Source organism: Nannospalax galili, unplaced genomic scaffold, assembly GCF_000622305.1.
Source record: "Nannospalax galili isolate Female #2095 unplaced genomic scaffold, S.galili_v1.0 scaffold129, whole genome shotgun sequence".
Lineage (NCBI taxonomy): Eukaryota > Metazoa > Chordata > Mammalia > Rodentia > Spalacidae > Nannospalax > Nannospalax galili.
Window position 1 is genome coordinate 620,250 of NW_008360030.1, and position 12,375 is coordinate 632,624.

Genomic DNA, 12,375 nt, shown 5'->3' on the forward strand with positions numbered 1-12,375 from the left:
AGAGAAAACCACATTGTTTGCGACTGGGGATAGTTTTGTTTCTTCCTTTCCAACCATACACTTTTATCTAATTTCCTTCCTGATTGTGCTGGCACCAACTTTTGAACTATGTTGAGTGAGAGTGGTGAGAGTAAAGCACCTTTGGCTAGCTCTTAGAGAGGATGCATTTCATCTTTCACCAGTAAGTGTGATGCTAGCTGAAAGGTTCTTATAGATGCTAGATACTCTTCCTCAAGTTGAGAAAGTACCCCCCATGATATATTTAAAATTTTTATCATAAATGAATGCTGAATTTTGTCAAGTGTGATATGATCCTATGATTTGCCTTCTTTAGCTTGATGGATATGTTAGATTACATTGATTGAATTTGGGGGTTTTGATGTATTGGGTTTTTTGTTGTTGTTTGTGTTTGTTTTGTTTTTGAGATAGAGTCTGTGTAGCCCAGGCTGAGCTCAAACCCATGAGACTCTTGCCTTAGCCTCCTGATTTCTGGGATTGCAGGCATGAAGCATCATGCCTGGCCTTTTGTCTAGTATGTTTAAAAAGAATATTTTTGCATGTGTATATGTGATATACATGTGTGTATACATTTTTGGATGTGTGTGGGTGCACAGGATGGGGGTGCACATGCACATGTATTTCTGTATGGAGGCCAGAGGTTGGTGTTGGTATCTTCCTCAGCTGTTCTCCACATTCTTTACTGAGTCAGGAGCTCCCATTGAACCCAGATCTTGCCAATTCTGGCTAGTCTAGGTAGCCAGCTTGCCCTGGGGAAATTCCTTTCTCTGCCTCCCCACTGCTGGGGTTACAGGTGGGCCACAGTGCCTGCTCAGATCCTGGGGATTTAACTCTGGTCCTCATGCTTTCAAGGTAAGTGCCTTATCCACAGAGCCACTCCCCAGCCCTAGTAGGTCTTTAAAAAAAAGTTATAGGGGCTGGAGAGAGCTCCTTGCTTCCCAAGGACTAGAGTTTGGATCCTAGAATCAATGTCTAGTGGCTCATAACCACCTATAACTCTAGCTCCAGGGGATCTGATACCCTCTTCTGGCCTCCACAGGCACTTGCACACGTGTCATATACACAAATACACATAGATAAAAATATTTTACTCTTATTTATTTATTTTAGGGGGAGGGTTGCATGTGCCACAGCACATGTGTGGAGGGAGGTCAGAGAACAACTTGCAGGAGTCAGTTCTCTCCTTCCACCATTTGGGACTGAGATAGAACTCAGGTCATCAGACTTGGTGGCAATCACATTTACCTGCTGACCCATCTCCCTTGCCCCTGGTAGTTTTTTTGTTTTGTTTTGTTGTTCTTTCTAGGTTTTGATTGGACCAAACTTATATAGTTTGAATAAAATCCATTTGTCCATGATAATTTTTTGTTTGTTTTTTGAGTCAGTGTCTCCCCGTAGCCCCAGCTGGCCTGAAACTCACTATGTAGACAAGGCTGGCTTCAATCTCAGAGATCTACCTGCCTTTGCTTCTAAAGGACAGGGACTAAAGGTGTGTGGCACCATGCCCAGTAATAACATTATTTTCAGACTTTGCTGGATTCTAGAGTCTATATTACTAATATTTAGCTGCAGATTTTTGTATCACAGTTCATGCCAGATAAGTCAATAGCTTGGAGAGGGTGGGCACTGTCTTTTTCTAGTTTTGGTTAGGAAAATGCTGGCCTCATAAAATGAAGTTGGTAGTTTTGCAAAAGATAGTAAGATAGCAGGGCCTTATGTGCACCTAGGAAGTTGGGGTCTAGGAGTGTTCTCACCATTTCCAGAACTGATAAGAGTGGCTCACACCGCATAAGCTGTTTGCTTAAGCTGTCTCCTGCTGCTGCAGAAAAGATTTGACAAAGCAGGCCTGACTGTTTCTTTGAAAGGCCCAATTGCAAGGTGGATCCTTGGATGGCACTTGGAACTTGGATTAGGGGAAGGTTCTTACCATTTCCAGGATTTCTTGCCATTCCACTGCTCACTGTGCCTAAACTGTATGTATAAGCAATATGCTTTATGGTGAACACCTACCTGCTTTCCTACTGGGAGTCTGGAATTTTAGTAAGCACTAGGCAGGAAGTGTACACATGACCAACCCCCAATAGTGCCTCAGGAACTGAGTTTCTAATGAGCTTCCCTTATAGACATTTCACACATGTTGTCACAACTTGTTCCTGGAGGAATTAGTACATCCCACATGTCTCTGCTAGGAGGGGACACTTGGAGGCCTGTACCTAGTTCCCTCTGAACTTCACCTATGATTGTTCTCCCTTTTCTGATTTTGCTTCATATTCTCTTGCTGTAATGAATCATAGCCTTGAGCATGACTGCAGCGTTCTGTGAGTCCCTGTACTGAATCATCAAGCCTGGGAATTGTTTTGAGGACCCCTGACACAGATCTGCTTCTTTGTTATTCTAGAATAGACTGTATGAAATTGGTGTTAATTCTTTAAATGTTTTCTAGCCTTGTCCAGTAAAACCATGCAGACTCAGAGCTTTCTTTTTTCAAGATCTTTAAAATTTCAAGTACATTTTTCTTTAATACCTATTCAGCTAGTTGGGTGGTGAATACTCATATGGGTTATGGGTTGAGATTTGGTAGTTTATGGTTTTCAAAGAATTGATCCATTTCATAAGAGTTGTCATATAAATATGTATAGGGTTCTTCGTAGCATTCTTCTAACCTTCTTTACATTAGCAGGTCCTTAGTAAGATCTACAGTAAGCTCTCTTGTCTCATTTGCAATGTTAGTGACTGTCTTCTCTCTTTTTATCATAATCAGTCTTCTTGAAAAATAGTTTTTGAAAGAATTATTTTGGGGGGTTTTTTGTTGTTTGTTTTGGGTTTTGTTTGTTCGTTTTTCTTGTCATTGTGTTTTGTTGAGACAGGATCTCACTATGTAGCCCTGGCTGGCCTGGAACTTACTATGTAGATCAGGTTGACCTGGAACTCATAGAGATCCACCTGCCTCTGTGTCCTAAGTGCTGGAACCAAAGGTATGAGCCACCATACCCAGTGAAATGATTATTTTTAAAGTATGTATTGCATGTGTGTATGTGTATTCACCTGTGTGTATGCCACAGCTTGCATGTGGAGGTCAGAGAACAATTTACAGGAGTCATTCTTTCCATCATGTGGGTCCTGGGGATTGAATTTGGGTTTTCAGGCTTGGCAGCAAGCACCTTTACCCACTGAGCCATCTCACCAGCCTTTATAGTTTCTCAAGGCAGTACTTTACCCGATTGATTTGAGATTTCTTCTCTTCCCATGTAAGCATTTAATGCTGTAAATTCTTCTGTCAGCATAGTCACATTCTACACATATGTTGTATTCTTGTTTCCATTCAGTTCATTGTATTTTAAAAATTTTCCCTTGAGATTCTTTTTGACCTATGTATTAATATCAAGTGTGTTGTCTAGTTTCCAAGTGTTTGGAGATTTTCCTTCTTGATTTTCTTATTGATATCTAATTTAATTTCATTATATCAGAGAAGATGCTCTATAATTCTTTTATATTCCTTGATGTTTGTTTTATGACCCAGAAGTTGTACTCTCTTGGTGAATGTTTCATGCGTATTTGAAAAGAATGTGAGTCATGCTATTGTTGAGCAGTGTCCTATAAAATTGCTTCTGTGGTTTTGTGATGTTATTGATTCTATAATCTTGCTGATTTTCTATATTGTAGTGCTAATCCTGAGAGGAGGGTCTTGAGCTTTCCAGCAATAATTATAGATTTGTATTTCTCAGTTCGATCAGATTTTGCTTCATGGGGTTTAAAGCTCTGTTTATCGATATTTCCATATTTGGGATTTCTATGCCATTTTGGTGAATTAATTTATCATTATATGGTATTCCTCTTCATCCATAGTAATTTTATTTTCTCTGAACTCTATCTTATATTAATCCTGCTCTTGCTTTCAAGAATTATTATTTGTATAACTTTTTCTGTCATAAAAGACTTTACCTGCCTGTGTTATTTTATTTGAAGGTTTCATGTACATAGCAGTAATGTTTTTAAAAATATTTTATTTATTATTTTTATGTGTATGAGTGTATTGCCTGCATGTAGGTAAGTGCACCTGTGTCATGCAATGCCCGTGGAGGACAGAAGAGGCTATCGGATCCCCTGGAACTGGAGTTACAGACAGTTATTTGCTGCCATGTGGGTGCTGGGATTCAAACCTGAGTCTTCTGCAAGAACAGCCAGTGTTCTTAACCACTGAGCCATCTCTCCAGCCCAGCAGTAGTGTATTTAAAAATTATTTTGTGCATCTCTATCTCTTAATTCATTTATTTAGAACATCTAACTTGAACATGATTGTTGATACTTAAGGCTTACACCTAGCTTTTGTTATTTGCTCTTTGTTTCCTCTGTTTCTCATTTTTCTGTTTTCTTTTTCTTGCCTTACCGTGGATTTCATGAATAATTTTTAGAATTCTATTTTGTCTTATTTTTGGTTTTAGTTCATTTTACATGGTTTTCTTAATGTTTGTTCTAGGTATTAAAAATATATGTAATATATCATAGTCTACCATTGTCTGCATTTTACCACTTCTAGCAAAGTGTTGAAGCTTTCCTTGTATTCTTTTGAGACCAGTCTCACTATGTGGTCCTAGCTGGTCTGGGACTCAGTATATAGTCCAGGTTGGCCTCCAAACCTGTAGTGATCCTCCTGCCTCTGCCTTCCAAATCCTGGGATTACAGCTGTGAACCATCACACCTTCCTATTTTAAATTAGGTGTTTTTACACTTCTGATTTTGAGATACAATTTTCTTATTTCTTCTACATAGATTGACCCCACTATCAGATTGTATAATTTTTGCTTGATTTTGGATCAAAAAAAAAAGTCCAAGGAAAGGGGTAGTCAGTTAGATTTATTCTGAGTGTCACATATGTCATTTGTTTTCCTTCCTTTCCAGAGTTCCAAAGCTCCTTCTGGTATCATTTCCTTTTTGTTTAGAGAACTTCCTTTAGCCATTCATTAATGATACATCTGCTAGTGAAACTTTTTATAAATTTTCTGTCATCTCAGAATGTCTCTATTTTCCTTTCATTCCTGAAGGATATTTTCCCTGAACATAGAATTCAGAGTTGACAGTTCTTTTCTTTCATCATTTGAAAAATGTACCACTTCCTTCCGGCCTTTCTGGTTTCAAATGAGAAGTCTGCTCTGCTATCATTTAAATCAGTGTTCCTTTATAGGTAATGCATATTTTTCTCTGTAGCTGCTTTCAAGAGGTTTCTACCCCCTTTGTCTTTAATTTTGAGAGGTTGGTTATGATGTGTGTTGGTGTGGATATTTTTTTGGTTTGCCTGGCCTACATTTGTGGGCTGCAGTTCCAATGAACATCTAGTTTTCAGGACCCTGGCATTGCCGTTCTGCTCTGCTCTGTGCATTGTTTAGAAACCACCTTGAAACCTGAATTATGGTATTCCATGGTATTGTTCAGTTCAAACACGCAAGTGTGGTGATCAAGGAAGTTTTACATTTGGGTTAGACAGGTGGCTTAACGACACTTCCCACGCAGATTTAAAGAATCCCTTTCTCCAGCTCCCTGCTCCCTGGATCTTTCCCTTACTCTAATTGGGAGGGTGTGGGGCACCAGCTGCCGCTGGCAGACAGGGTTAAAGTCCAGACTTCTCACTCAGTCTCCACTGGCATGGCAACAGTGGCGGGGAGGGGGAGCACCTGTCTGCATCCTCTGCTGGCGCTGAGTGGGAGGGGAACAGCAGATGTCCTGACTCCCTGTGAGCTCTCTGCTGACGCCACTGGCGTGAGAGGAAAGTGTCTCCCCAGCCGCCTGCCTTGTGGTGGGGGTCCAGGGATCTGAAACTCCATTTGTGCTCTGATGGTGCTGGGGATGAGGGGAGTATCTGTTTGGGCTGACTGGTGCCACTGGGTGGGTGCAGACTTAAAATGCTACTCTAGTGGAGTGGGGGCAGAGGTCTTTGCTCCTAGATGGGTATCCACCAATGCCGCCAGCTGGGCAGAGCACGCCTCCGCCAGCTGCCTGATGTGGTTGGAGAACGGGGCCTCCCGCTGGCTCTTGGCTGATGCTGCCTGCCAGTGGGGGAGGAAAGTACTTCCTGGAGCTCCCTGGTGCTGTTGGGACTCCTGCTCAATCTCTGCTGATGCTCCCTAAAGGGAGGATCGCTGGAGGATCGCTTTTCCTCCAGCTGCTTATGGCCACCAGAGTGAGATGACGTCTCTAGCTAGACCCTACTTAGGCTCTGCTGATGCCACTGCTTTAGGCTTCAGTAGGGTTGGTGTTGTCAATACATTTTTCTTCTGTTGGGCTAGATTTTTCTCCTTTCCCAGTGTTTTAGCCACAAAGAACAAGTTTTTCTTTGGTTTGGTTAGGTTTGGTTTGGCTTGCTCTTATTTGAGGTTCTGGTTTACAGGCCTCTCTAGAAGCCATTCTGAGATATGTGGAAGCTAAAAAGAAAAGCCAAAGAGCTCACCCAAATGTCATCCCTCAAGTCCTAAGGCTCCTCTCCAGCTGGCTTTCCTCTTTCCACCCTCCAAAGTCCCTTATGATGAACATTTGTATTGTTTTTCAGGAATTTTAGCTGTACATGATAAGGGAAGAGTAGGGATAAATGAGTATACACCATCTTCTCTGAACTGTAAAGCAGTTCTTAAAATACTGAGGATTGAACCCAGGGCCTTGCACATACTAGGCAAATGTTCCACCACTGGGCTATATCCCCAGCCCTCTGTTGTTGATGATGATGATGTTGTTTTATTGAGACAGGGTCTCACACTCTAGCCCAGAATATTCTGAAAGTGAGTATGCTGGCCTAGAACACAATGATCACATCCTCAGCCTCTTGAGTGCTGGGATGAGAGACATGTTTAAAATAAATGATTTTTTTTTTGTTTCAGTTGGAAAACAGAATTTGACATTAACTCCAGTTTGCACTTTAGAAACAAAATTATTTTTCTTGGTGGTGAGATACTTTCAGAGGCATAAGGAACTGTTTATCAATGGTTCTTTGATAAAACTGGGAGTCAGATCCTGAAAATGCTTGAGGTATTTTATACACGCTGTCGTGGTATAACTTGCCATAAATGAGTTCAGGGGACCAAGAGTGAAAAGACCAAAGAAATACAGGAATTAAATGATTACTTTTGTAAGATGTCCCTTCTTTTTTCTTTTTTTTTTCTTGACCATCACACCACATATTTAACAGGATAAGAATCAATAGCAGACGGCATTTTCCTTAGACAAGTAAAAAACCCACTTTCCATAAGTTCCTCTGCCAATACACTGTTAATGTGTATTTAGTAAATTGGTACACAAGTGGTCTGGAAGGACACAGGCCAAAGTGATCATGGTAATTGCCAATGGGGAGTAGGGAGTGAAGAGGATTTTAGCTTTAGCTCCAGTTTTCCCCCAGGGATAATAAACCTTTATTTATAGTTTACAATTAATAAAACAAGAATGGTCTGTGCATGTGCCAAGCCACATGAATATGATTATGAAAAGACTTAAGGTTTTGCTTTCTTTAATTCTTATTTCTTTAATTTAAAAAAGTATTTTATTTATTATTTTTATGTATATGAGTGTATTGCCTGCATGTGCGTAGGTGCATTCATGTCATGCAATGCCTGTTGAGGTCAGAAGAGGGCATTGGATCCCTTGGAACTGGAGTTACAGATAATTGTTAGCTGCCATGTGGGTGCTAATATGTGGGAATCGAACCTGGATCCTCTGCAAGTGAAGCCAGTGCTCTTAACTGCTGAGCCACCTCTTCAGCCCCACATTTTTAAATGTATAAGAGTATTTTGCCTTCATGTATGCAAGTGCACCCATGCTTGTAATGTCTGAAGAGGCCAGAAGAGGGCGTCAGAACCCCTGGTACTGGAGCTACAGATAGTTGTTAGTTTGCATGTGGGTCCTGAGAACGAAACCCAAGTCTTATGGAAGATCAGTAAGTGCTCTTAACTGTGAGCCATCTCTCCAAGCCCCAAGTTTTGCTTCCTTTTTCTTCAGTAAAATAGTTTCACAGTTGTGAAACTTGGTAACACCTAACACTTGTTCAGAACTTTATCACCATGACTCCCAAGAACATTTTCAGATAAGATTAAGAAAATTTCTTCAAATTTTTATTCTTCAGATAAAAAAGCAATTATGAACACATAATTTTATCTACTCTCGAGGTTGAAGTGATAACATGTAAAAATGGCCTTCATGTGTTATGCTTTCAATATGAAATAGGCTCACGTTTTAAAAGCTTGGTCTCCATTTGGTAGCACTATTTTGGAAGGTACTAGAAACTTAGAAGGTGGGGCCAAGCTAAAGGAAGTAAGTCAGTAGGGGTATGTCCTTGGCGACTATAGCTTGTCTCTCTTTGCCTCCTGTGTACCCTGAGGTGAGTAGCATAAGCCACAGGCTCCTGTTGCCATTACATGCTGCCTCACCACAGGTCCAGAATCAACAGAGCCAAAGACTGAGCTGAAACCTCTGAAAACATGAGCCAAAGTAAATCTTTCCTCTTAAGTTGTTTTGCTCAGGTATTTTGCCACTGAGAAAAAAACTGACACAATATGTACTTATGTAAATATAAAGGAAGCAGCAGTGAGAAGCTTTTGTTGATGGTGGTGGTGTCGTTTTCATCTTATTTTATTTTTATTAAAAATTTTTAGGAGGCTGGTGAGATGGCTCAGTAGTTAAAAGCACATGCCCCCAAGCATGATGGCCTGACTTCAATGCCTAGAACCCACTCGTTGGAAGGAAAAAACTGATTTCTGCACATTGTCCTGTGATCTCCACATGTGAAAGGTGGCACATGTACATGGATGTACGCACATATACATACACATTCATAAAATAAATCTAAGGAAAAAGTTAAAAATTTAGTTAGCACTTAAACTGAGTTTCATTATGACATTTTATACACATGTATTGTATTTTGTTCATATTCCCCTCTGCACTGCCCTTCGCTGCCCCCCACCAAACTGGTTCCCTTTCTCTGCTCAAACAGTCCTGCTTCTGCTTTTCTCTCTCTCTCTCTCTCTCTCTCTCTCTCTCACACACACACACACACACACACACACACACACACACACACACACACCCTAAATACTGAATATGAGAGAAAACAGTATTTGTCTTTCTGAGTCTGGCTGCAATGAAGGTTTTATAGTCAATGTGATTAATTGGGTAGTAGAAATCTCATTTGGTTCTTTGCTGCTCTGCTCCGAGTGTGTGTGTGTGTTGGGGGGGGTGCTGGGACTCAAACTTACAGCCCTACACATACTAAGAATATGCTTTACCACTGAGCTATATCTACAGTCAATGGTTTTACACAGGGACTCACTATATAGTTCAAACTGGCCTTCAGCCCAAAACCCTCCTGCCTTTTCCTCCAGTGTGATGGGGTAGGTGTGTACTGGCACACTCAGCTGTAGAGAACTTTTAGTTCACAACTCATCACTTGTACGGGCTATATTCATGGAAACAGACACAAAAGTCAGTATTCGTGGAGCATCTACGTGTATTTAACTTATATTTAATCATCTAATCCTCCCTAAAGCCTCAAAATGGTAATAATTATTTACATTCTGCTGGTAAATAAATTAACTCAGAGAGAAAATAACTTACCCAATATCACTAGTGGACAGTAGGTACAATTCAAAATACAAAGGCTTTCAGCTCTCACATAGGTTTGTGTATTTTACAGTACTCACAATTTCCATCCCAAGGGAGAATAGAAAGAACCAACTAAACTAGCCCAGTACTCTCTTAACATTTGTGGCATAAGAAAAATAATTTATGAAAGAAATCTTTCCTTTTTATATGTTTACTTCAGTTGAAAAACAAAATTTCTTACCAGTTAACCAAAAGCACTGGAATCAAGCAATAGCATACCCCCAATAAATGAGTTTTAGTCACTATCATTCCTTCATAGGCCAAAGATGTGTTGAAGTCATACATTAATAATATTAACTGTTTCTCCTTGGAAGCCTATCTGAACTTGTGATTTATTTTCACAAAGGATGAAGTGTTCACTAATGAAAGTTAAAATGAAACACCAAATATCATTGTAATGGTTAGTTATATATCTCAACATAGCTAAACCATAGTCCCAGGTTCTTTAATTAAATACTAATCTAGGTGGTGCTGTAAAAGTGTTTTTTTTTTATGTGTATGTGTGTATTGCCTGCATGTAGGTAAGTGCACCCGTGTTGTCCAGTGCCCACGGAGGTCAGAAGAGCTGTTGGATCCCCTGGGACTGGAGTTATAAAGAGTTGTTAGCTGCCATGTGGGTGCTGGGACTTGAACCTGGGTCTTCTGCAAGAACAACCACTGTTCTTAACTGCTGAGCAATCTCTCCAGCCCCTGTAAAAGTGTTTCGTAGGTATGATTCAAACCTATACTCTGTAAGGTCTTCATTTAAGGAAGATTATTCTATTATATAATTTGGTGGGTCTGATTCGGTCAGCTGTGGAAGCCTTAACAGTAGAACTGTTAGAACTGAAGAATTCTATGGATGGCAGCATCAGCTTGTGCCCAAGAGCTCCAGCCTGTCCTTTCTGATGGGCTTCCCTAAGAGTTTCATATTTCAGCATTACTAGCCAGCCTTCTCTGGGACTGGGGGTCTTTCTCTGGTGGAATCTTAACTGATATAATCACCCACTTTACTTTTATATGCAAATATATATCTGCATGCATTAAAAATGAATTTTCCCTAAACTTTATATTCTTTCGATTGTATTTTTCTAAATCATGTTTCAAAAAGCATTTTGGACTTTAAAAGCAAACCATCCTTGTCCATATTTGAAGGAAACTGCACTGTGTGTGACTTAGGAGAGCACTGTGCCTCCTGGGAACCATCATCTAAGTAAGTTCTCACAAGGCTCTGTAGTTGGCTTTCTGAAGATAGAAGCACCAGGGCCTTATGGGACAGCAGCCCATGGAAACTGCTCCAAGCCTCTTTTTATATGTGTATCCTCCAAGTTCATCCATAAATCCTGCATGCTGGATGTGTGATACAAGAACTAGGTTTTTAAAAAGATCATAAGAAAGACTATACTTTCAGGGATAATTTCTGTAGTTCATTAAAAATTACAAGAACATTAACTTTGCTCCTTTTGTTCTTCAGAAATTTCTTGGGAATTTTTTACTTTTCCTGGGGCACATTATCCAATTTTCATCATGCTCTTATGTCCCTGAAGAAGCTTCTAGGCTAATTTCAGAAATGGTCTTAAATAATTTCCTTCCTACTTTTAACAGGTTTTTTTTATTCATCTATTTACATAAAGCTGATTCTTTTCAGAATATTTTTTGAGTCATGGTCTTCCTGTAGCCCCAGCCGGCTTGGAACTCACTGTGTAGACCAAGTTGGCCTTGAATTCACAAAGATCCACCTACCTGCCTCTGCCTCCTGAGTGCTAGGACTAAAGGCGTGTGCCAACATGCCCAGCCTCAGATATTATGTAATATGGATGACAAAGATCCATTAAACACAGCACAAACACATAAACAAAATTGGTAGAGGAGTAAGAATAGCAAAGGGAAAGAAGAGAGAGAGTAAAGGGAATCCAAGATCAGAAATAAATAGTACAATTGTAAAATTTTTATGATTTAAGTTTTCTAAGGAGGGCTGTTGTTGAAGGGAGGAAGGCCAGCAGTGGGAGGGGGAGTGCAACAAGAAAGGGTAATGGGGTGAATACAGGCAAAGTTCATGACATGCATGTGTAAAGATGTCATGAGACCCATTATTTTGTTCACCAACTTAAAAAAAACCTCTAGAACACTTTAAAGATCCATGAGAGAAAACCAAACCAACTGTATACAAGAATTACAACTACTTTTGATGTAAAAACAGGCATTCCTCCTGGGGATTTGCTATAGTTCCTTAGCCTTTTGCTTTCTTTAACTAGTAGAAAAAAACAATGCTTCTAACCCCAAGCACCATGGGCTTAAAAAAAGATATTTTCAAGTAATAACTGATTCCAATTTTGTATTTTATTTTATTCTCTTAATTTGGGAAGAATTTATTTATAACTACATAACAATAACAAACTCTTTAAATTTATATTCTTAATACTTGACTCAAGGACCTAGTTTGTCTGGTGTGGGTAGTGAGGTACAGGGTCAGAGATCCTCCTGAAATGTTTTTTGACCTGGTGTGGACATGAGAGAGCAAACAGAATAAAGAGGGAATTCACATGTTGGGGTAGGCTGCTTCCCAGCCTGTGGGATTGGTGTTTGATACACAGCTATCTGATGTGTTCTAAACAGATTGTCAGCTTAATATGACAAATAGTGATAGTTCTTTAACCAGTATCCATTCTTTTCATCTTTTCTGTTAGAACCTCTTTTTTAAGACAGGGTCTCTGTGTAGCCCCCATTGACCTGGAAGTCATT